At 55.9% G+C, this 24,621-nt stretch overlaps 1 protein-coding gene across 1 annotated transcript in view; it reads right to left on the bottom strand.

Annotated features, from left to right (window-relative positions):
- CASKIN1 (CASK interacting protein 1) overlaps window positions 1-24,621 on the bottom strand; it is a 169,478-nt gene that overhangs the window by 60,424 nt on the left and 84,433 nt on the right.

Here is a 24,621-nt window from a genome sequence, read left to right as displayed (position 1 = left end):
TCTGGCTCAGGCCCTGCACATTCTACAGTGTCCATTTCCTTCACGTCAGGGCACAGGGAACTGGGGACAGGAGGGGATGTTACAGACATCACAGCCCAGAGGGCTGGCTGGGCATCACCCCCTGCTCCGACAATGTCACGGTTCCCAGGCAGCGAGCCGGGGCCCACGCAGTTGACAGCTGGCAGGATTTCGTGCTGGGCCGCCAAATGGAAGCAGGGATCCTGTCAGAACCCTTCCTTTCCCACTGCAGCCAGGTCTCCTCAAGCCCAGGAAAGAGAAGAGGGAGACCAAGGCCTCGGCAAAGCACAGGCCCCCATGAATAATCCCATCGCATGGCTTGGGGGCCACCCAGAAATGCTTTGCAGAGTCAGGGTTTAGAAAACTGGGTTAAACCCACATAAAATAAGAGGCACACAAATCTGTGATGGGTGCCATGGGGGCTCCGTTTCCAGGGCGCGGGGTGGCCACGCTGCCAGCAGTGCTGGGATGAGGAGCAAGACACGCTGATGGTTCTCCGCCAGGCGTGTCAATGGTGTTTTAACCAGGGTCAGATGACATGATGGTGAAGACCCCAGCCCCTGCCCGCACTGCAGCATACTGCCCCAGGCCCCAGTGGAGAATCCCAGCTCTAACGTATCAGCTCCGTGGGCTCAGGGATGGGGCCCCCGGGCGGACGAGGCTGCTCTGCACATGGAAGATAGAGGCCTCAATCCTCCTCCTGCCCAGGCTGCTGCTTAGTGTGAGCGTGCGGGGGCAGCTGCCCTGCTTTGAAAGAGTCTCCAGCGAACCTCTTTGTTCCTTCTCCAGTCAGGTCTGTTGTGGGCTTTTGCTGGCATTGTGTATTTCAGCCCCCTCACCCCTCCCCGCCCTGGAGAAATAAGTTGCACTGGTAACAGCACAGCTCCGCCAGCATAACTGCGTCTGCACTAGGGGTTTCTGCTGGCACCATTGTCGCTCAGGGTCTCACCTTGGCACATGCCTGGCCAGGATATGTGTATCACAGCCCCTTACATCTCTGGGGAGGAGACCAAAGCACTTTCCCTGCCACATGCCACCAGGAATTTCTAACTTCATCCTCCCCTGAAATGCAACTACCTCTGGGTGAGACACAGCATTGCCAGCTCTTGGGATTCTCTCATGGTATACGGTGTTTCTTTCTTACAGACCCAGCTCTGGGAGTCATGTTATTTTGACAAAATTTCAGCTTTAATTATTAACAACAACAAAAGTTACATTTCTGGCATGGTCACCAAGGAAGCTGGAAAACATGAGCCCTAAAGGCTCAATGCCCAGAAAAAACAAGAACCCCAAACTTGGTATTTTTTAAAATCACATAATTTCGGGAACACGTGCTTAATGCCCACGATTGACCCATTCTCTGGAAGGCTGCTGCCCCTCACACACACTGGGACGCTGGGTGCAGTGGCTTGGGAAGCAGCCCTGCCTAAGTCCAGCTCAGCAGGAGGCGTGATGCTGCCCTAGCCAGGGAAATGATTTGGCAATCCTCTTCTGCCTCAGTTGGACACTCGCTTCCCGCCATTACCAAACCTTTCCCAGTCCATGATCTGCATCTGCGTCTCTCTGCTATAGAGCATCACATCTGCTAACCCTCTCTCATTTCCTATACCCAGAGGCCCGACCCACCTCCTCCCGAGTGCCGTCAACAAATAAAGGGTCCTGGCTGACACGCGCATTCATCTCCCCTGTATCAAAGCCTGTCGCACAGATGAAATCTCCAGGAAATCCACATACATCTGAGAAAGCATCTCCTTGGACAGAGCCACAGCCGCCCCTAGGCCTGCAGCTCAGGCAAAAAAGGAGCGAATGCTCCTTCTGATGCTGAGAAATACTCCCAAGCATCAGAACAACTGCCGAGCCCCGAAATCCTGCCTCCTCCTGGTCTTCTCAGCCAGTGCTGACCTCCCCTGGTCTCCCCTCTGCACTGTCCCTGATTCCAGTTCAGTAAGAGAGGTATTGCTTTATGCGTTCCCACTGGGGGAGGCAGCCTAGGCAGCAGCTCCTCGGGATGGAAGGCCACACCGAGCCATGCCAGGGCAGTGGTGGTGAGACCTTTCACGCTGCGATCCAGTGCCAGGGGATGTGCGGTCCATAGCAGCCCGCAGTGGGCCAGGTACCACGTCAGGCCATCCAGCCCATGGTCTGAAACATCACAAAAGTGCAACGTGGACACAATGCATCATCTCTCCAAGGAGAGACGGAGCCCCCAGCAGTCCGGCTCCAGGGCTCTTGCCTGCAAAGGACTTTAGAGAGATGCTAGACACGGGGTTTATAGCTCCAGAACAAGGGTAAGAAGCAGTGACTGATCGGGGCGGGGAAATGTAGCTGGACATCACTGTTATACCTGGGGGGGGACGGGGGGAGATGCCCCTACACACACCCAGCCTTCTCCACAAAGAGATTCCCGGCAGCTTGGAACCCCAGAGCAGGAGAGTCACCCATCAGGGAGCGAAAGCAAATTGGGCCGCACGCTCAGAGGGTTAAAGGGGCTTGCCCCGGCCATGCACTCCTCCCGGAAGGGCTAAATGGATCCAGTGAGGCGACCACCTGCTCAGCCGGAGCGATGACACCCCCACCGCCCAACCATCCGCAGCCCCCAGCCACTCCCACTCTGGCACAAGCCAGAGCCCTCTGCGAACACCACAGACCACTGCAGCTTCCGCCACACTCCTCCTGCCACCGGGGGCCTCACATCTGGGCCGGCCTCACCCCCACTAGGGCAGGACAGTTCCCTATGTCAGAGTCCCCCCAGCGCTCTCTCCAGCCCAGCATCACTCGGCTCCAGCGACGAACCCTCCCCCGCGAACAGAACACAGCCGACAGCTGGGCCCTGCCTGACCCGAGAGTGCATGCCTTGCCCAACCTGTCTGTGCCCAAGCCGAGGCCAAGCCCCCTGCTCTCCCCAGGACACAGTGACTGCCCGGGGCAGCACCTTCCTGCTTCTCCAGAGCCACAGCCTTTGACAGCGCTCAGCGATTGCTCCCCCTTCAGCAGCACCCAGCCCCTGCTCCTGCCGGCTGAGAAGGCACTCGGCCCCTTCTGCAGGTAGCGGTGCACCCCTCACCAGTGCCACCCTTTATTCCAGCTGGAAACAAGGCAGCCGCAGGTTGCAGGGAGGCTGGCGCTAAGTGGAGCTGTTTTTACACCAGGCTGGAAAGTTGGCAGCACGCTGCTGGCTGCATCCCAAAGGTGAGCGGCTCCCTGCATCCCAGCTGCCAAGCACTGAGCAAGGCAACAGGCTAAGCAAGGTGTAACAATGCTGGTTCTGGCAGGACCCAACGGAGAGTGCCAATTCAGGAGAAATTGCTTAAAGCAGGGCAGTTACAACCCAAGACTGAGGTTCCTTTGCACACCAAGGCAAAGCAAACCCACCAGACAGAGAGGACTTTGGTTTTACCTCACTGGTTAACCAAAAGTCACACAAGCAATTCCCTTAGACACTCCAGTTTCCCAGTATCCCCACCAGTGCCACTCGTTATGGGGACAGATGGTTATGAAAACCAATACCCCAGTAAAAGAACAAAGGTTCTCTCGATCCCAAAGGACCAAGCCCCAGACCCAGGTCAATATACAAGTCAGATCTTACCCACAAATCACGCTGTTGCCAATCCTTTAGAATCTAAAATCTAAAGGTTTATTCATAAAAGGAAAAAGATAGAGATGAGAACTAGAATTGGTTAAATGGAATCAATGACATACAGTGATGGCAAAGTTCTTGGTTCAGGGTTGCAGCAGTGATAGAATAAACTGCAGGTTCAAATCAAGTCTCTGGAGAACATCCCCAGCTGGGATGGGTCTTTCAGTCCTTTGTTTAGCGCTTCAGTTTGTAGCAAAGTCCCTTCAGAGGTATGAAGCAAGATTGAAAACAAGGTGGAGGAGCTGCAGGAGCTTTTTATAGTCTCTTGCCATGTGGTCTCTGCTTTCTTTGTCCCAAGGACACGCTATCCAGCACATCGCATGGAAAAACCTTAAGAGTTCTGTCCATAGGCAGGTCCCTGCACACCTTGCTGAGTCCCAAGGCATGTCTGCCTTCTCTCAATGGGTCAGTTGTATAGCTGATGGTCCTTAATGGGCCATCCAGCAGGCTAGGCAGAGCTGACACCAACTTGTCTGGGGTGTCACCCAGAAGCACAGCATAAGTTTGAACTACAAACAGTATAGAGCCAATACTTATAATTTTAAATACAAAAATGATACATGCATACAGATAGCATAATCATAACCAGCAAACCATAATCTTGTCTTAGACCTTATTTGACCCCCTTTATACAAGCTTTGGTGCCACTACAGGACCTAGATTGCAACAATGATCTATACGGTCCCAGTTCATGTCAATAACGTCACACAAGGCAAGGGGCTCGCCTGGGGACGCCCTCTCCCACAGTACCCACCCAGGCCCTACAAGTCCATCGTGTGCCTAGATGGCTGAGAGAGCTCCCTGCAGCCAGCACCGTCCCACCCAGGAGCCAGGGGACAAGGAGCAAGAGAGGTCATGTCTCTCCTGGTCCTCAATCCACTAATGTTTTGCCCAGCCCCAGACACTGGAGCACCTCTCAGCTGCTGACTGGCCACAGCCCCCCACATACCCTGCACCTGTAGGGCAAGGGTGCATCTCCTCCATTCTGGGTGCAGGCAGATAGCCATCTCCTCTGCTGACGGAGGGTCCCCTAGGGTCCTAGGCCCCAGATCTCAAGGCTCTCCAGCACTGGAGGAGATATCAAAGAGAGGAACCCTTTGAACTGGATGCCTTGGCAGGCAGCCCAGCATCTGCACTAAGTGTCTGTTCTGACTTGGAGAAGAAGCGACTTTAAAAACTAAATTCAGGCTGAAAAAGCACATACAAGAGTGTCTGGCACCAAGGGAAATGAACACAAAGGCGGCTCACTCTCCTTCATCTTCGTTTCTTCTTCTTTTCGTCTGGTTTTGGCAAATTCTGTATTAAAAGACCAAAACTTGGAGAGTTTCACACCTACGTCACACTCGGTTATAAGTCACTTAGTCCCTTGGCACTCCCTAAGGAGCATGTTTGCTGATGCTGTCTGGCCCAGAGTTCAGTGGGGTCCCCTGTGGTTGGGCTAAACAGCTCCCTGGGAAACACAGCGAGGAGGACTTGTGGCACCTTAGAGACTAACAAATGTATTTGTCAGTTTTAGCCCACGAAAGCTTATGCCCAAATAAATTTGTTAGTCTCTAAGATGCCACAAATACTCCTCGTTCTTTCTGCTGATACAGACTAACATGGCTATCACTCTGAAACCAGTTCCCTGGGAGACATCCCAGTTAAACAGAGTTCCAAACTAAGTGGGCTCCCGACAAAGTGGTGTATGCAGTAAATAGTGAAGCCAGCTGGGCTCTTATTTACACCATCCATTAACACGCAGAACAGGGAGAACACAACAGCCTTGAAAAGTGACAAGTACAAAGCTGGGTAAAGCATATTATCACTGAACAAAATCTGTGATTAGCCTGCAGAATAGCCTGCTGCATAATACTGTTGAGGCAAGTGGGTTTAGATATTTATATTGATAAGATCAGCATCTGTAACACACTAAGTAGGGTACAAATTTTAATAGCTCACTCCTCATACTACAGGGTGAAGATGATCAACAGCGAAGTACAGGAAGCAATCTCCAGCCTAGTGCAGGATTGCACAATTAGCTGGACTGGGGGATTTTTTATCCTTCCTCGGAAGCATCAGGAATTGGCCACCATTGGAGTTTTCAGAGTAGCAGCCGTGTTAGTCTGTATTTGCAAAAAGAAAAGGAGTACTTCTGGTACCTTAGAGACTAACAAATTTATTTGAGCATGAGCTTTCGTGAGCTACACCTAGCTCACGAAAGCTTATGCTCAAATAAATTCGATAGTCTCTAAGGTGCCACAAGTCCTCCTTTTCTTTTTTCATTCAGGAGTGGTTTCTGAGTAGATAGCCCATCAGCCTGTGCTGGCAGAGAGGAAGGAGGCTGGAGCGTACGGACCATTGCTCTGTTCCGGTACAGGAACTCTTGTGTTCCTAACAGCTGCGTCTGTTTTTCAGGAGAGACCACAATGCAGCTGAAATTGACAATGAAGAATTAAGAGACTCCTTGAGCAGGCAGAGAGGCAGGAGACAGGATAAATGGAAGCAACAGTGAGGGATTTGGTACCGTCAGAGCAATTGAGTTAAAACCAGTGGCTGTAATGGTCCAACTCCCCTGCACCAGAGCAGGGGCTCCCAGTGGGGTTAGTTAAGAGGGAAGGTGTGACAAAGCGGGACTGTTCTTAATGTTTCCTCTGAATAGTGTGGGGGTGCCTCAGTTTCTTCTATGCAGTTCTTAAGTATCTAGGTGGGGGGATAAGGGTGTACTGTCATTGCAGAGCCCTAGAGGGCAGGTGTGTGCAGGGGTCTGGACACAGAGAATGGCCGACACCCTGTTTTCTAGCACCTGATGGCCTGGCCCTTCCCCCCTGCAAGGTGAGAGCTAAAGGGTTGGAGAACAAAGGAATCCGGTGACCTCCTGACCCGGGAAAGGGACAAAGCCTAGAGGAGGAGGGGCTGGAGGGAGTTTCAGTTTGGGGCTGGCTGGGACATGGAGTGAAGGGCAGACGTGGTTGTCTGGCTCACTGCCCCCCAAAATGGACCCAGCTGAGGGGTCCTGTTCTCTGCACCTACAAGCTCTGTGTTAGACCATGTTCCTGTCGTCTAATAAACCTCTGTTTTACTGGCTGGATGAGAGTCACGTCTGACTGCAGAGTTGGGGGGCAGGACCCTCTGGCTTCCCCAGGACCCCGCCTGGGCGGACTCGCTGTGGGAAACGCATGGAGGGGCAGAGGATGCTGAATGCTCCGAGGTCAGACCCAGGAAGGTGGAAGCTGTGTGAGCTGTGTGTCCTGAAGACAGGCTGCTCACAGAAAGGAGACTTCCCCAGAGTCCTGACTGGTTTCGTAGGGAACCGTTCCAGAGCATCTCCCGGGGACTCCGTGACAGAAGGGCAGCACCTGGCCACCATAAAAGACCTGGAAGAGACGCAGTGACAGATGGGGTGGGAATGGGGAGATGTTTGGGGATTTCAATTTTCAACCGCTAACCAAAGGGAATGAGCATCACTAGAAGCAAGATGAAAGATTAGTGTAATTCAGATCTTTATGGCGAACAGGTGCATGTCATTAACAGTTCTGAATTTCTGGGCACACTGTTTGATAAGAAGAAAAGGAGTACTTGTGGCACCTTAGAGACTAACCAATTTATTTGATAATAAACTTAGTTGGAAGGGTCACACAGGAAAGTTTTACAAACAAATGTAAGGGTAGGCTTACTCTATTTACAAGCATTGCTGGGATTAAGCAGGGAAAAGATAAGAAAGTACTGACGATGCTGTATAGAGCATAGATTACGAGCGTCAAGCCTTTAATTCTGCATCCAAATCAGGGCTTTAGACGTTTGAATCAATTCAAGACCCGAGCGCTACAAATTGCATGTGGTACATTGTTATGACGCCGCTGGATGTAACTCAGGTAGCTGTCTGAGAAATGCCTATCAGCTTAAGAGTGGCAACGTTCCGTCTGGCATTTTGGGTTAAACTCAAGGGAAACACGGCAGACACGAATTGTGGACAAATATATGAGAAATGCTGGGAATTGTGCAGCAGGAATATAGGCCGACGCAATAAACTCCCTCATGCTCCTTGGATTAAAATGCGGGTAAAAGACTGAAGTGAAAAGGAAAGTCTCGGAGATTAACATTGATAGTTCTCAGAGTAACAGCCGTGTTAGTTTGTATTCGCAAAAAGAAAAGGAGGACTTGTGGCATCTTAGAGACTAACCAATTTATTTGAGCATAAGCTTTCGTGAGCTAGGCTGTAATTTATACCTGGCATATCATCTTTCTGGATGTGGATTTAGAATTGTAGAATAAAGTAAAGGGAAGGACAGAGTCATCCTATGTGACAGATAAGGGTTAAAGAGACCGGGGGGGGGGGGGGGGGGACGAGGTCATATCTTTTATTGGACCAATTTAAGATAAAGTTTATGAGTTTATATATGGTAAATGGAGTCACCATTGCACCATACATTCTGACAGAGCTAAAGATGGGGAAAAAAAGGTAGAGTGGGACCACCCTTTTCACCCCTGAGACTGGAGTTAAGAAATCTAAAAGAATATCTAATTTTGCGGCCATGCTAACTGGTGAATGGGTGGGAATCATGTTGGCGTTAAACTGGATATGGGACATATGGCCTACCACAGCTGTTCTCGTCTTGGATTCCTCATCAGGTATACTGCTGGCAAGTAAAAGGGGTATAACAGAAAGCCAGAGTGATCTAATAAATGAAATATTGTTTTTGGCAACAGAGTTAGCATGCGCAGGTACAAACATAGCACTAGCATGGATTCCAGCACCGGCTGGGCCACCTGGCAATGAAATGGCGGATGAGAAGCGAACAACGTTTTAAAACATGGAGAAACTGAGATAAAGATTCCTTTGAGTAAGCAGGAATTTCAAAGTTTAGTTAACAGGGATTGAAAGAGGAATGGCACGAATTGTGGGCCATGGAGAAACACGGAAGAACATTCTATGAAGTGTGCCCCAAACTAGAGGGTAATGAGTTACTTGTATTTAGAATAAGTGGTCACCATGGTTTGAATAATACTTTGTGTTTATTGAAGAGACACAGAGTTGGGGTGGGGAACACCCGTAAGGATAAAGAAACAGCTGATCAGCTGGCATGAGAATGCAGGGAATGTTCCCAGGAAAGACAGGCCCTTTATGAAGCAGTTAGACGCATTCGGGTGACAGACTATACGAGGAGTGGGTTACTGAGAGGACTGGGAACGAGGGGGGATCATTAAAAAAGCTCGACTACGTTTTTTTTTACGGCGCTAGAGCAGGGAGTGCAGTGCAGTGCCATGAATGCCTGAGGAATTTAGTAAGTGGTGGTTACGGACTCAGTAGATGAGTCTGCTTCGCCATAAAGCAGCAGCAGCAGCAGCGAGAGACAGGCAGTCAGGAAAAGTCCGGAGACTGGGGGAGGCCGTCTCTGGGGAAAGCTGTAGAGAACAGGACGTTCGCCGCAGGCCCGCCCTGGGAATAGGGAGACATTGGCTAGGAGATGTTTGGGATCGGGGAGAAGCCTGAAGACAGGAGAGCAACAAGAGGGGTTTGCTGGCTGGCATCCCCAAGCCAGAGAGCCAGGGCCAAGAGCTAGAGAGGGCTGCAGGCAGAGGACCACCGGAGAAGCTCACACACTGACTGGAGAGCAGGACCCAGGGGCACAGCGAGAGGGCCAGGGAGCAGGAGGACTCAGAAGGGGGGAAGCTGAGGCAAGTGTGCCTTTCACGCTGCGGCCAGCTGCAGGGGGGTGCTCCAGGCAGGGCCACTCGACCACAGCGTCAGAGAACCCATAAAGTCCCTCTAAGAACCCCACCCCCTTCTCTGCTAGAGGGCACACCCTGCCTCTGATCAACCCACCGCCGAGCTGACGTCGAAATGCACGAGTAACCAACTGATTCGTAGATGCTGCACCCAACTGCTTTGAGCCTCCTGAAGGGCTTTTCGAAGACAGGTATTATCCCAACCTTAGAGAGAGAGAGAGACTGAGAATGAGGGTTTTGCAGAGCCAGGAGTAGAATGGCCACTGGACCACACTGCTTTGATAGCACCTTTGATCCCAAAGGAGCCCAATGTGCTTTACAAACTACAGAATCCCTACACCCACCACTGGATGGCAGCCACCTCTGGAGTGGAACATGGCTGCTGTTTAACCTCACACAGCAACACATTGGCAAAGTGGCTTTCAAGCCAGTGACAGAACCGCAGTTGGTTTCGAGGCAGGGCTTGTTCTCCTTCGGGGTTGGCTCTCACTCTGGCTGTGCAGAGGCCTCCTCGCTCCCCCGAGGCCTGGGTTTGGCAGGGCGGCCCACACCTGGAGTCACTACCATTCATGCTGCGTTAGCAGAATGCTAAATGGAGCTTGGCTGTGCTCAAAACCCAAACTGTGCCTGGCAGAGCGTGGGACTTTCCTCCCGCTAACAGCAGAGAAAATAAAACACTGGGAATCAATCCAATTACCAAAATTATGACAAATTTTGTAAGATTTACATAAGATTTACTCACTAATACAGCTAAGGCTTTCAATTAAAGGGATATTCATCCCAGCCCTGGCACAGCACAGCATGGGAGCAGGGGAAGCCAGAGCACAAAGGCGCAGGGCCAACGCAAACAGAGCTGTCTGGGTTTGAATTACAAGCCTGTTCTTTGACACCTTTACCCTTCGGCACGGGCAGGGAGTGCTGGAGTAGGGACCGGATGTTTGTCCAACCCCGCTCTATCCACCAGCTTTGCTCCAGACGGCCTGTGTGCCTCTGGGCACCTCACTGAACCTTGCTCCCCTAGCGCTGTGGGAGGTGGGTCGGCTCCCCGGATCCCTCCATGACTCAGGCTCCTTGCTCATTTGTGACGTGTCCCCAGAGTCCCCTGGCAATGACTGAGCTGCTGGCCTGGCAAGACCGAACATCTGGGCTGCCATCGCAGGGTTGAGCCGTGTGCCCCAGAGCAGCCAGATAACCAGGTCTCACAGGTACTTAGGGCCTTCCCTTCCGAAGGGCCCCACCACACCCACAGACTACAGCACCCCTGGGTGGGGCACAGATATCAGCTCAATGGCCACACATGGAGGGGAAACGCTGGCCGGGACGGAGGAGCAAACCCTGATTGCTAGGCAGAGCCACGGGGCTCACTGGCCCTGGAGGACAAGACAGGACCTCGGTTTTTGAAAGTCCTCCCTGAACAACCCACCCGTGGCTCACATTAGCCACCACCTTGGAAGAAGGGAGCCCCTGAGCTGACACCGCTGGGGTCTCTGCGCCTGGCTCTCAAAGGAGGCTAAGGCACACGGCTGGGAGCAGGCTCTTGTCCAGTCTCCCCACTGGGTAACAAAGGGATATCACCCCTGCCCTGCCCCACGTCCGCTTGAGCTGCGTGCCCACGCTCTTGGCGTTCATCATCGTTACTGGTAACGAAGCTGGGCCAGGCCAGCAGGGTGACCTCACCCACCAAGGCAAAGGGGCCGCACCCCAGCACAGGCCCCCCCTAGCCCCACGGCAATCTCACGGCTTGCCTGCCTAAGAGCGGGCACCCGCCAGCACCACGCCTGGCAGTGACTCACGGCATCCGGCAGAGCAAGGGGCGGGCGGGTGAAACCGCTCCTTACAAGGAGCATCGTCCCAGGGCCAGAAGCGCTACACGCGCACATCTGGCGAGTACCATGGCAACGCCAGGGCTGTCTTGCAGGGACGAGGCAACGCAGAGGCTGCTGCTGCTGGCAAGGCCCCGGGCGTTGTGGCTCTGGGCCCCGGCAGAGGTTCCCAAGCGGGGAGGAGACCCGGGGGAGGAGGGCTCCGGCTCAGCTGCCTGTCTCGGGGCTATCGACAAGACAACGCTACGCGGGGCTGTTCAGAGGGAACAACCAGGGCTGCCAGGCTAACGACCCACCCCGCACAGGGCACCACGGGCAGACAGGAGAGCCAGGAGTCACTGCGCGCCGGACAGCGGAGGCTGGGCCGGCATGGTTAGAGAGCCCAGCGCTGGGGAGGGGACATCTCTGGGAGGCGGGAGTCCTTCTGCCTGCCCCCTCCCCAGCACTGGCTCTAAAGCACCTCGGAGCCCCTTCCCCTCAGCAGGCTGTCCGTTCCTCAGCTCAGTTCCCTGGCCTCCGCTCTGCAATCACACAAGAGTAGGCAGCTCTTATCTAGCCCATTCCAGCAGCAGGGCCCTATCATTACCCACATTGTACAGCAGGGGAAACTGAGGCACAGAGCAGGATGGTGCTCCCAGCCGGCCACTGGCAGAACTGAATAGACCCAGGTCTCCTGAGTCTCAGAGCAGTGCTCTATCATGTAGGCCGCACTGCCTCCCTCTTTCAGTTAATTTCCTTCTCATTCCACCAGAAACTGAGCCCATCCACCCACGAATAACCCAGGGGCACCCAGACCGGGCAGCCCCTAGCACCACACTGGCACTGTGTCAGGAGCCCAAGCGGTAACAGGAAGCACGTGGAGCTGCACTGGTTTCTGCAGGAAGCGAAGCCCCCCCTCCAACCCCCCGATCCCCACCCGGCTCAGGCAGCTGGTCCCAGTATCTTCCAGCCCAGGCTGTGCAATCCCCTTCACACCCCAGCCTGCTGCTGTCTCTCCTCACCCCTCTCCAGGGCCCATCTCGGTGCCCAACACAGAACCCTGGGCGGCCTTTGAGGAGGGACCCCAGGGTGCAGGCAGTACAGCCTCAGCAAGGCTGCCAGACACAGGCCTTCTGCCTCTTCCACCCGCCTGGGGCGGTGCTGACCTTTTCTGCAGTGAGAGCTCCCCTTGAGGGCCAGTCAGGCTGCCTACATACCCTGCCCCCCTTCTCTCTGTCGAGTACTCTGTGCCCCCCTGGGGGCTCTAGTCACTGCTCAGCAAGCCGTCCTTTCCGCAGCCATCTCTGCTCAGGGCTGGTCTCGAAGGCAGCGGACAGGGGAATTGTCCTGGGCACGGCTCGAGTGACTTTCCACAGAGGGTCTCTGAAAGCTTACAGAGAAGCCCACCCTCTCAGAATGAGGTGCCCAGAGGGATTGCCTCACCATTGCTGAAATGCAGCCACCTCTGGGGTGGCCTGCGACAGCTGGGTAAGAGCATACAGTCCTGCTGCAGACCAGTCCAGAGCAAGCCATGACGTGAAGGAGGCAGAACACAGTGTGCCAGAGCTGGGATGGGACCAGGACACCCAAACTAGCGCATAGCAACCCCCACAACATACAGCCCCTTCTACCATGCTGGGGCAACGAGTGAGCATGCATGACCCAGAGGGGAGAGGGCTCCCTCCAGAGCAACCCACCCCAGAAATTACAGGAGGTCTAGGGCTTTTCTGCCTATTGGGCTTGGCCCTGCTCCCACTGAAATCAATCTGGAGGGTTCCTGGGACTCACAGGCCTAGTCTGGGATCTCAGACTAGCTCTAAATAAAGCATTTTTGTTCCACTTCAAAGATCTATTTTAAACCTCAGAGGAAAAAAATATACCTAGCTGGGGAAAAGAACAGTGGCTGGGAAACCGTCAGAGGAGACGGATGGATCTTGGAGAAAGGGGGAAGCTTCCTGGATCTGAACCCAGTGCTAGAAAATCAATATCTCACTCCTGCAACCACAGCACCAAGCCGCTGAGATCGGGGCCCCACTACGCGCACACATAGTCAGAGGCAGTCCCTGCTCCAAAGACCTCACAACCGAAACAAAGGGTGGGAGGGGGAACCGAGGCACAGAGCGGGGCAAACCAAGGCTTGCCCAAGGATGTACAGCAAATGAGTGGCAGAGCAGGAAGTAGAACCCTGAATACAGGCCAGTGCACCGGACCATGCGCTTCCACAGGGGCTGTACAACCCCTCTTCTGCCAGCGGATCTGCAGAGCAAGACCCTCCGATCCTGTGCCCATGCGGTCCTGGGCCCAGCAGTCCATAGGCCCACTGGCAGCACCCAGGGCCTTAGCCTTGAACCCTCTGGGGGGATGTTTGGTTGTTTAAAAAGACTCCGGCCCCTGCATGTGCATCTGCCACTGGGGCCTGCATGCAGGGGACGTTCTCCAAAGCCATTTGCTGTTCGCACATGCCCACGCCAGCCGTGAGCGGAGCAATACCTGCCCAGACCACATGGGAAATCAATTAATCAAGACCAGAAAACGTAGTTAGACGTGAAGAGCAGTGATCAATCTTCCTGACAGGCTGGGTGCAGAATGCGATTTGGGGCCTGGAAGCTGCTCACTACAGACCTGGCAGAAGGGAAGACGTGAAAATGGGCAAAAAGAAAGGAAAAACGTCCAAGGCCGTGAGAGCGTGTCGTCTAATCCAGCTGTTCCTCCGTCGCCGCGACCGCGGGGAGTGTTCAGTTATATGCCACACAGGGCTGCATTGGCCAAACCAACAGGAAGGCCCCGGGGCGCAGAGAATGTCGCTTCGCTCCAGGAGGGAGGGCATCTCTGCTTAGAGCAGGTTTGATGCTTGCTTCGCCACCGGCTCGCTGGGCGAACCCCTTGATCCGGCAGCGCGCTTGAGCGCACACTTCGCTTGCAGCGTGTGTCCCCAGGCTCACTGAGGCCAACAGGGCCACTCACACATTTAGCGCAAACCACACCTGGGTGCGCTTTGCTGGCGCAGGGCCCATGGCGCTCACCTTGTCTGTGCCCGCACTTCCCCCACTGGGCAGAGACCGCAGCCCTGACCAAGCTCCCCAGCGGGCAGCAGGGCGTGGGCCTTGGGGCTTCACTACAAATACGTTCGGGGATGCATCTGAGAGCCATGGCTGGCACAAAGTGCGGATGGCAAATGCCAGTGCCAGGGAGTGAGGGGCTGATGCTGATTCACTGCCTTTCCCTGCAGCGCATGGGAGCACGGAAAGACGCAGTTCCCACGATGTCCTGCCACACACACTCCCCTTCCAGGGATCTGCTGCGCTCCGCCTGCGGCCGAAGCTCACCATGCGGCCTGCCTCACACAGCCCTCGTCAGGGGAGTGAGTCCCCCTGCCAGCCTGCCCGGTCCCTCCCCGGCATGCACCGCCGTGCCTTGCAGCCGCGCAGCAGCCAGATTTAATTCGATCCACCGGCTTGTCACTGTGATGACATTAAACAAGAGCAAAGGAGGAAGCAAACAGCTAATGCAATCACGTCTCAGGCCAGCCGGCAGGGGCTAGTCCCTGGTGGATCAGGGTCAGCAGAACTGCTCACTCCCAAAACGCAACAGAATGCCCATGTCTTGTGCACAGGGTGTATCGCAGCTCTGGAGATTCGGATGATCTCCTTCTCCCTGCACCCTCCACACTGCTCGCCTTCCAACAGCACGAGCACCTAGGGTGCCTCCCTCTCTGTGCAAACAGCACCCAGCCCAGCATGCTGCGAGGGCTGCCAGAACACAAACGGCCCCCATCATATCCCCTCCAAAGGATCCCCTTCCTTTTTACTGCACAGCAGGGCTGCAGGCTGCTCGCCCACCCTTCCAGAGTGCCTTTCAGCCAGAGAGATCTGGGGTAAAACCACATACCCAGGAGTCACTTCCCCCAGCCACCTCTGAGGTGCGAGGGACGTGCAGGGCAAAACAGCTTCCTGCCCCGAAATGCTGTGAAGGCTCCAGCATCCCACTGAAACGGGAGAAGGTCTGTGGGGAAGCAGAGCATCAGGCAGGCTGGAGCCCAGCCAGGACAGCTGCACCACCACCCTGGCTCTTGCAAGGACCATGTGACCTTTAATGACTCCGGCTAGCCATAGGGTTGCCAGGTGTCCGGTTTTCGATGTGGCTCAGTGCCCTGTGCGCCAAGGGGCAGCCGCTCATGTTGGGAGAGGGCCGGAGGATCGAGGGGATTCTGGCTGTGGTACCTTTGACCAGCCCCGGTGAGTAAGGGCTGACAAGCATTGCAGCCCGGTGTGCCGCTGGTGGCTAGCACACTGGGCTGGGAGGTTTCTCTCCAGGTCAGCAGACAGGTAAACACAGCCCCAGTCACCGGCGCCAGCGCCTATCGCAGTCACAAGGGAGAGGCTGCAACGGCCTCGCGGGAGCAGTGGGGAGGAAGCCCGGACAGCTGTGCCTCCATACCTCCAAGCCGCCCACTGGCTAGCAATGGACTCGGTCCCAGTGCCTCCAGAAGATCCTGGCAAACGGAGCCAGGGCGTTCCCCTCAGCGTGTGTGACCTCGCCTCGCTGAGCTGAACGAGCCGTTAGCACCAGCACGCAATCAACCGCCTCCCAAGGGAACGTTCAGCAGACCCAGGGATCCCATTGTCCTCTACTGGCGTCTCACCACGGCATCAGAGACCCGCCAACAAACGAACTTGGGGCCTGAAATACTCCAAACAAGCTTGAGCTTAATCAGAGCTGCTCGGCGCACACTGAACCCTGGAGGAATGCCAAACGCCAGCCCTGGTAGGGAAGGACAGCTGGCACATGAGACGGTACCATCTGCATACAAGACAGCGCCACAGGTCAGCCGCGGAGGCCCAAGCAGGCAGGCCCAGAGACCGACCCTTCTAAAGCCCGAATGTTCCCGGCTGGGGGTTGTGACCAGCCCAACGCTCCCTAGAAATCAGCAGGGACAGCTGCGCTCTGCACAGCGCTGTTTCAGGCTGGCACTGCGGTAGGATTGGGTGGGAGCCGGGGTGGCAGCGGATGGGGGATATTCCCCACAGTATGCTAGCCTGTGCCAATGGGTCATGGCTGCTGGGTGAATGGGGGGGGGCAGGTTCAGCGAGACTTGCGCCCGTCCATCCCAGACCCACTCAGCCACACAGCCGCAGAGAGGCTAACGTCACAGGCCATTTGGTGTGCTGCTGAAGAGACCCGTAATGCCAGGGATCCATCGGGGGGCAAAGCCAGTGCCCTGCCCCGTTAAACCCATGTCGGGAGCTGCGCTCACAGAGATTACACACACATCTCATTCCAAACCAGGGAGATGGAGCCCTCTTCCTTTCCCCTGCTGAGACGTGAATGCACGAGGCAGAGTGCCCGCTGTCACGGCAGAGGGCATCCCAGACAGCTAGAGACGTGTGTTTTTCTGCTCTTAGGAGATGCAGGCAGCTGGAGCACAAGGATACTTGCTGGCGACACCTGGAGCATGCCTTGTCTATTTAGCTCAGTGGCTCTCAACCTTTCCAAACTATGGTACCCCTTTCAGGAGTCTGATTTGCAGATGACACTAAACTGGGAGGAGTGGCAGATACACTGGAGGGTAGGGATAGGATACAGAGGGATCTAGACAAATTAGAGGATTTGGCCAAAAGAAATCTGATGAGGTCCAACAAGGACAAGTGCAGAGTCCTGCACTTAGGACAGAAGAATCCCATGCACTGCTACAGACTAGGGACCGAATGGCTAGGCAGCAGTTCTGCAGAAAAGGACCTAGGGGTTGCAGTGGACGAAAAGCTGGATATGAGCCAACAGTGTGCCCTTGTTGCCAAGAAGGCCAATGGCATTTTGGGATGTATAAGTAGGGGCATTGCCAGCAGATTGAGGGACAGGATCGTTCCCCTCTATTTGACATTGGTGAGGCCTCATCTGGAGTACTGTGTCCAGTTTTGGGCCCCACACTACAAGAAGGATGTGGAAAAATTGGAAAGCGTCCAGCGGAGGGCAACAAAAATGATTAGGGGACTGGAACACATGACTTACGAGGAGAGGCTGAGGGAACTGAGATTGTTTAGTCTGCGGAAGAGAAGAATGAGGGGGGATTTGATAGCTGCTTTCAACTACCTGAAGGGGGTTCCAAAGAGGATGGCTCTAGACTGTTCTCAGTGGTAGCGGATGACAGAACAAGGAGTCATGGTCTCAAGTTGCAGTGCGGGAGGTTTAGGTTGGATATTAGGAAAAACTTTTTCACTAGGAGGGTGGAATCTCCTTCCTTAGGGGTTTTTAAGGTCAGGCTCGACAAAGCCCTGGCTGAGATGATTTAGTTGGGATTGGTCCTGCTTTGAGCAGGGGGTTGGACGAGATGACTGTCACGGAGTGTGGGGGAGTCCAGGCCCTGCACCCCTCTTCCTGGGATTCACTGAGACTCTCAGCCAGCCAGTAAAACAGAAGGTTTATTGGACAACAGGAACACAGTCCAAAACAGAGCTTGTGGGTACACCCAGGACCCCTCAGTGAAGTCCTTCTGGGGGAGCAGGGAGCTTAGACCCCAGCCCTGGGGTTCCCTGTGTTCCTCCACCCAGCCCCAAACTGACACTAAACCCACCGAGCAGGTTCCCTGCTGCAGCCTCTGTCCACATTCCTGGGCAGAGGTGTCACCTCCCCCTCCCCCTCCTGGCTCAGGTGACAGGCTCTCAGGTCTCCCGTCCCCAGGGCACATTCCCAGGTCAACACTCCCCCCTCCCTGCTGCGTCACATCGTCACATCTCTCCCCCCTTCGAGACTGAACTGAGCGGGGTCACTGTGACCAGTGACCTGGGGAAGTTCGGGGCCCCCTCTCCGGGACAGCGCATCCGCTATCAGGTTGGCACTTCCCTTCACATGGACCACGTCCATGTCGTAATCCTGCAGGAGCAGGCTCCACCTCAGGAGCTTGGCGTTGGCTCCTTTCATCTGGTGCAGCCAGGTCAGGGGAGAGTGGTCGGTGTACACGGTGAAGTGTCGCCCGAAGAGATAGGGCTCTAGTTTCTTGAGGGCCCACACCATGGCCAGGCACTCCTTCTCGATGGCCGCGTAGTGTTGCTCCCGGGGTAGCAATTTCTTGCTCAGGTACACGATGGGGTGTCTCTCCCCCTTTTCATCCTCCTGCATTAACACCGCCCCCAGTCCCGTGTCTGACGCGTCGGTGAACACCACAAAGGGCTTGTCAAAGTCTGGGTTTGCTAGAACTGGGCCACTGACCAGAGCCTCCTTCAGCGCCCGGAAAGCCTCCTGGCACTGCTCGGTCCAGACCACCTTGTCTGGCTTCCCCTTCTTGCATAGCTCAGTGATGGGGGTGGCTATGGCGCTAAAGTGGGGCACAAATCTTCGGTAGTATCCGGCCATCCCAATAAAGGCTTGGACCTGCTTTTTGGTGTGGGGAGCGGGCCAGTCTCTGATCACCTCCACCTTGGCCGGTTCCGGCTTTAGGCGGCCGCTCCCCACCCGATGGCCCAGGTAAGATACTTCAGCCATCCCCACCTTGCACTTCTCCGCTTTGACAGTCAGCCCAGCCCCCTGGAGTCGGTCCAGCACTTGTCTAACCTGGGACACGTGGTCCTCCCAGGTCTGGCTAAAGACACAGATGTCGTCAATATACGCCACGGCAAAACTCTCCATCCCCCTCAGGAGCTGGTCCACCAGGCGCTGGAAGGTGGCCGGCGCTCCCTTGAGGCCGAAAGGCAGGGTCAGAAACTCATAGAGCCCCAGAGGGGTGATAAAGGCCGATTTCAGCCAGGCATCTGCATCCAGCGGCACTTGCCAGTAGCCCTTTGTAAGGTCCATGGTGGTAAGGTACCGAGCTCCTCCCAGCTTGTCTAGGAGCTCGTCCGGCCTGGGCATGGGGTAGGCATCCGATACAGTGATGGCATTGAGCTTCCGATAGTCCACACAGAACCGGACTGACCCATCCTTTTTGGGGACCAGCACCACCGGCGAGGCCCAAGGGCTGGCCGATGGCTGGATCACCCCCAAAGCCAGCATGTCCCGGACCTCTCTTTCCAGGTCCTGAGCAGTTTTCCCTGTGACTCGGAAGGGGGAGCATCTTATCGGCGGGTGCGACCCTGTCTGCACCCGGTGGACAGTCAGATTAGTGCGTCCAGGCTGGTTGGAAAACAGCTGTCGGTACGGATGCAGCACCCCCCTGACCTCAGCTTGCTGGGCAGGGGTGAGCTGATCCGAGAGGGGGATTGTTTCCAGGGGGGAACCAGCTCTGGTCCCAGGGAATAGATCTACTAAAGGGTCATCTCCCTGCTCCTCCCACTGACCACACACAGCTAACACCACATTCCCCCTGGCATAATATGGCTTCATCATATTCACATGGTACACCCGGCGGTGGTGGGCCCGGTTCGACAGCTCCACCACATAGTTTACCTCATTGAGCTGCTTGACGACCTTGAACGGGCCCTCCCAGGCGGCCTGTAGTTTGTTCTTTCTCACCGGGATGAGAACCATCACCTGATCCCCGGTGGCGTAGGCACGGGCCCGCGCCGTGCGGTCATACCAGACCTTCTGCTTCCTCTGGGCTCTGGCCAGATTCTCCCTGGCCAGGCCCATGAGTTCAGCCAGTCTCTCTCGGAAGGTCAGGACATACTCCACCACTGACTCTCCATCGGGAGTGGCCTTCCCCTCCCACTCGTCTCTCATCAGGTCCAGGGGGCCCCTCACCCTCCTTCCATATAACAGTTCGAAAGGCGAAAATCCGGTAGACTCCTGGGGCACCTCCCTGTACGCGAACAGCAGGTGAGGTAAGTACTTGTCCCAATCCTGCGGGTGCTGGTTCATAAAGGTTTTCAGCATCATCTTTAGCGTCCCGTTAAACCTCTCCACCAGCCCATTGGACTGGGGGTGATACGCTGAGGCCCAGTCATGCCGGACCCCACATTTCTCCCACAAGCACCGGAGCAGGGCCGACATGAAGTTGGAGCCTTGGTCTGTCAAGACTTCCCTGGGGAACCCCACTCGGCTGAAAATGGTCAGGAGCGCATCTGCCACGGTGTCTGCTTCAATGGAAGTTAAGGGCACTGCCTCGGGGTAGCGGGTGGCGAAATCTACCACCACCAGAATATATTTCTTCCCCGACCGGGTCGTCTTGCTGAGAGGCCCCACGATGTCCATGGCCACCTTCTGGAAAGGCTCCTCTATGATGGGCAAAGGTCTCAACGCCGCTTTCCCCTTGTCCCGGGCCTTCCCCACCCTCTGACAGGGGTCACAGGATCGGCAATACTGCCGGACGGTGGTAAAGACCCCGGGCCAGTAAAAGTTCTGTAGCAACCTCTGCCGGGTGCGCCGGATTCCCTGGTACCCTGCGAGGGGGATGTCATGGGCCAGAGACAGGAGCTTGCGGCGGTACTTCTGGGGGACCACCAGCTGCCTCCTGATCCCACAGGACTCCCCTTCCCCTGGTGGAGCCCATTCTCGGTACAGGAACCCCTTCTCCCACAGGAACCTCTCCTGGCAGCCTCTCCTCATGGTCCGTCCCTCACTGAGGTCGGCCAGGTCCCTGAGCTTCTGCAAGGAGGGATCTTTCCTCAACTCGGCCTGGAACTCAGCGGCTGGGGAAGGGATGGGGCCCGGTTCCCCCTCCGTGGCCAGGTCTGAGGCCGCAGCCTCTCTGAGCCGTGCCCCTCGGCGCTCCCTCCCCACCCGAGTAGGGTCTCGCGCCTCCAGTGTGGTACCCTCCCCAGGGTCAGGTCGCAGTGCCCCTCGCCAGCTCTGGCTACGGGTCACAACCAGGGCGGTCTGGGGGTCGCTTGGCCAGTCCTCTAGGTCTCCCCCCATCAAAACTTCAGTGGGCAAATGGTGGTGTACCCCCACATCCTTGGGGCCCTCCTTGGTCCCCCATTTCAGGTGTACCCTTGCCACGGGCACCTTAAATGGGGTCCCGCCCACCCCCGTCAGGGTCAGGTAGGTGTTGGGCACCACCCGATCTGGGGCCACCACCTCGGGCCGGGCCAGCGTCACCTCTGCGCCCGTATCCCAGTATCCATTGACCTTCCTCCCATCCACCTCCAGGGGAACAAGGCACTCTCTCCGGAGGGACAGCCCCGCACCCACCCTGTAAACCGAGCACCCTGAGTCCAGAGCCTCCAGCCCTCTGGCGGGGCTGGCTGGGGGTACTCTTCCCTCCTGAGCAGGTGGCAAACTGGTAGCCCCCCTTTCCTGGGTCGCCTGCCCCTCGTCCAGCTGAGTCCCTACCCAGTTAACCCTGGGTAGGTTGGGTCTGCTCAGTTTGTCCCGGAGCCCGGGGCACTGGGCCCGTACGTGGCCTCTCTGGCCACAGTGATAGCAGCTCAGGTCACGTTGGTCCCCTCGAACGGGTCGGAGGGGCCCGACACCAGGCGTTCCCCTTTGGAGGGGGTTCTCCCTATTTCCCCGCTGGGAGGCCCCATGGTGACTCTCTCTCTGCATCGGGGGGGGCCTGTTCTTTTGGGACTCCTCCCGGCTACCCCCTGACCGGCTGTTCACAAACTCGTCGGCCAGCTGCCCTGCATGCTGGGGGTTCGCGAGCTTTTTGTCCACCAGCCACAGCCTCAGGTCGGAAGGGCACTGTTCATACAGGTGCTCCAGTACAAACAGGTCAAGCAGGTCCTCTTTAGTTTGGGCCCCCGCTGTCCACTTGCGGGCATATCCCTGCATCCTGTTGACCAGTTGTAGGTAGGTGACCTCAGGCGTTTTACGCTGACCCCGGAACCTTCTCCGGTACATCTCGGGGGTCAGCCCAAACTCACGGAGCAGGGCCTGTTTGAACAGTTCATAGTCCCCTGCCTCTGCCCCTGTCATCCGGCTGTAGACCTCCACGGCTTTGGGGTCCAGTAAGGGGGTGAGGAACTGGAGCCGGTCTGCAGGGTCAACCCTGTGCAGCTCGCAGGCATTCTCAAAGGCCGTCAGGAAGCTATCTATGTCCTCCCCCTCCTTCCGCTGGGCCAGGAAGCACTTATCAAAGCTCCTTGCAGTCTTGGGTCCCCCCTCACTCACCGCAGCCGGGGCCCCACTGCTCCTCAGCCTGGCCAGCTCCAGTTCATGCTGTCTTTGTTTCTCCTTCTCCTGCTGCTCATGTTGACGTTCCCTCTCCTTCTCCTGACGTTCCCTCTCCTTCTCCTGACGTTCCCTCTCCTTCTCCTGACGCTCCCTCTCCTTCTCCTGACGCTCCCTCTCCTTCTCCTGACGCTCCCTCTCCTTCTCCTGACGCTCCCTCTCCTTCTCCTGACGTTCCCTCTCCTTCTCCTCCTGCTCATGTTGACGTTGTTTCTCCTCATGTTGACGTTGTTTTTCATGATCCTCCAGCTCCCTCATTTTCCTCTCCCTCTCCCATTCCAGCCGCATCCGCTCCAGGGATGGGGAGCTCCGCTGGGAGGATCCCCTGCTGGCTGCTGGGGTCAGGGGGCCCTCGGTATTCGCTGGGCTTCCCACAACCCCTCCCCCAGGCATAGGTAGGAAGGGTCTCGGGGTGTCCTGGGCAGCAGTCTGACCCCTCCCAGCCTGGTCAGGCCCCAGGGCCCACGCTGCGTCCGCCGGGCGGCTTCCCTCAGGGACAGGGATCGGGTTATCCAAGCGATCCCTCTCCTCCAGCTGGGCGATCAGCTGTTCCTTGGTGGACCTCCCGACGCGCAGCCCCCTCTGCCTGCACAGCTCCACCAGGTCGCTCTTAAGGCGTTTAGCGTACATCTCCCGGCTGGCCACTCGCAGGCTGGCAGCTGTCCACGGTTTCCAGGAAAAGCCCCTAGTGTGCCAGTCCTTCTTGAGGTCACCACCTCTTTGCCAGGGTCGAGCTGCAGACTCCTCCGCCCCTGGGACCGCTCGCTGCAATCCCCCGGGGGACCCTGTTACTGCAAAAGTCCTTCTCTCTGGTCACACACTCCCAGGGGTTAACCGCCCCCTGAAACCGTCTCTCTCTGAATCTTCAGCACACCTGGTCCCCGTCAATCCCCCTTCGTTTTACTGTTCCCCAGTCACTTACTGCAGGAAGCGCCGTTCACGGGGTGCAGTAGATCCCACCGCTGCTACCAGTTGTCACGGAGTGTGGGGGAGTCCAGGCCCTGCACCCCTCTTCCTGGGATTCACTGAGACTCTCAGCCAGCCAGTAAAACAGAAGGTTTATTGGACAACAGGAACACAGTCCAAAACAGAGCTTGTGGGTACACCCAGGACCCCTCAGTGAAGTCCTTCTGGGGGAGCAGGGAGCTTAGACCCCAGCCCTGGGGTTCCCTGTGTTCCTCCACCCAGCCCCAAACTGACACTAAACCCCCCCAGCAGGTTCCCTGCTGCAGCCTCTGTCCACATTCCTGGGCAGAGGTGTCACCTCCCCCTCCCCCTCCTGGCTCAGGTGACAGGCTCTCAGGTCTCCCGTCCCCAGGGCACATTCCCAGGTCAACACTCCCCCCTCCCTGCTGCGTCACATCGTCACAATGACCTCCTGAGGTCCCTTCCAACCCTGATATTCGATGATTCTTTGATTTATCTTGTGTACCCCCAAATTTCACCTCACTTAAAAACTACTTGCCTATGCAATCAGACCTAAAAATACAAAAGTGTCACTGCACAGTCTTACTGAAAAATTGCTGACTTTCTCATTTTTACCATGCAATTATACAATAAATCAACTGGAATATAAACATTGTACTTACATTTCAGTGTGTACTATATAGTGCCATATAAACAAGTCTTTGTATGAAATTTTAGTTTGTACTGACTTTACTAGTGCTTTTTATGTAGCCTGCTGTAAAACTAGGCAAATATCTAGATGAGTTGATGTACCCCCTGGAAGACATCTGCCTACCCCCAGAGGTACACGTACCTCTGGTGGACAACCACTGTCCTAGAGACACAAGCTGGGTAATTACTGGGAAAGGCCTGAAACAGCAGCAAAGCAACACTCATGGGGAGCCGGGACCCCCAGCTCTGGGGTTGGTGGGACAGCTCCCCTGTCACCCAATGGCACAGAGGCCGCAGCGCTCTGCTAGGTACCTGCTCCTTGGTCTGTACCTGGAGCACATCGGACACAATTGCTTCTTCGCCACAGAATCAGATCGGGCAGGAAGAGAATGTATCACAAAGGTGTGGGGGCAGGGGGAGATCAGCTTTCCTCTGAACTGAGCCCACGTGGAGCCTTCTGTTTGTTTAACATATTAACAAAGTACGTCAGCAACAAATTAGCAGCACAGCTGAGAAAGCGAGCGCTGGAGATCCGAGCCGGATTGCAGCAACGCCCGCCCCAGGCAACGCCCTCATGCTGGCCAAGCGGGAATATTCCAACTCCAGACAGGGGCAGACCAATGGCCCCGGGACTGAGCACCCCATCTCTAACCAAATAGGGGCAGAAACCCCTCCTATTGCACGGTCCTGGAAGGGAGCGTCTGCCCAAACCTGCCCGGGATCAGTGCGTGCCCCCTAGACCAGCCCAGAGCCGGTGTCACTGCAGGGATCTAATCCCTTTGGTGGTGAAAGGGGCTG

Source organism: Natator depressus, chromosome 10 (genome assembly GCF_965152275.1).
Source record: "Natator depressus isolate rNatDep1 chromosome 10, rNatDep2.hap1, whole genome shotgun sequence".
NCBI lineage: Eukaryota > Metazoa > Chordata > Testudines > Cheloniidae > Natator > Natator depressus.
This window is presented reverse-complemented; position numbering and strand designations above follow the sequence as displayed.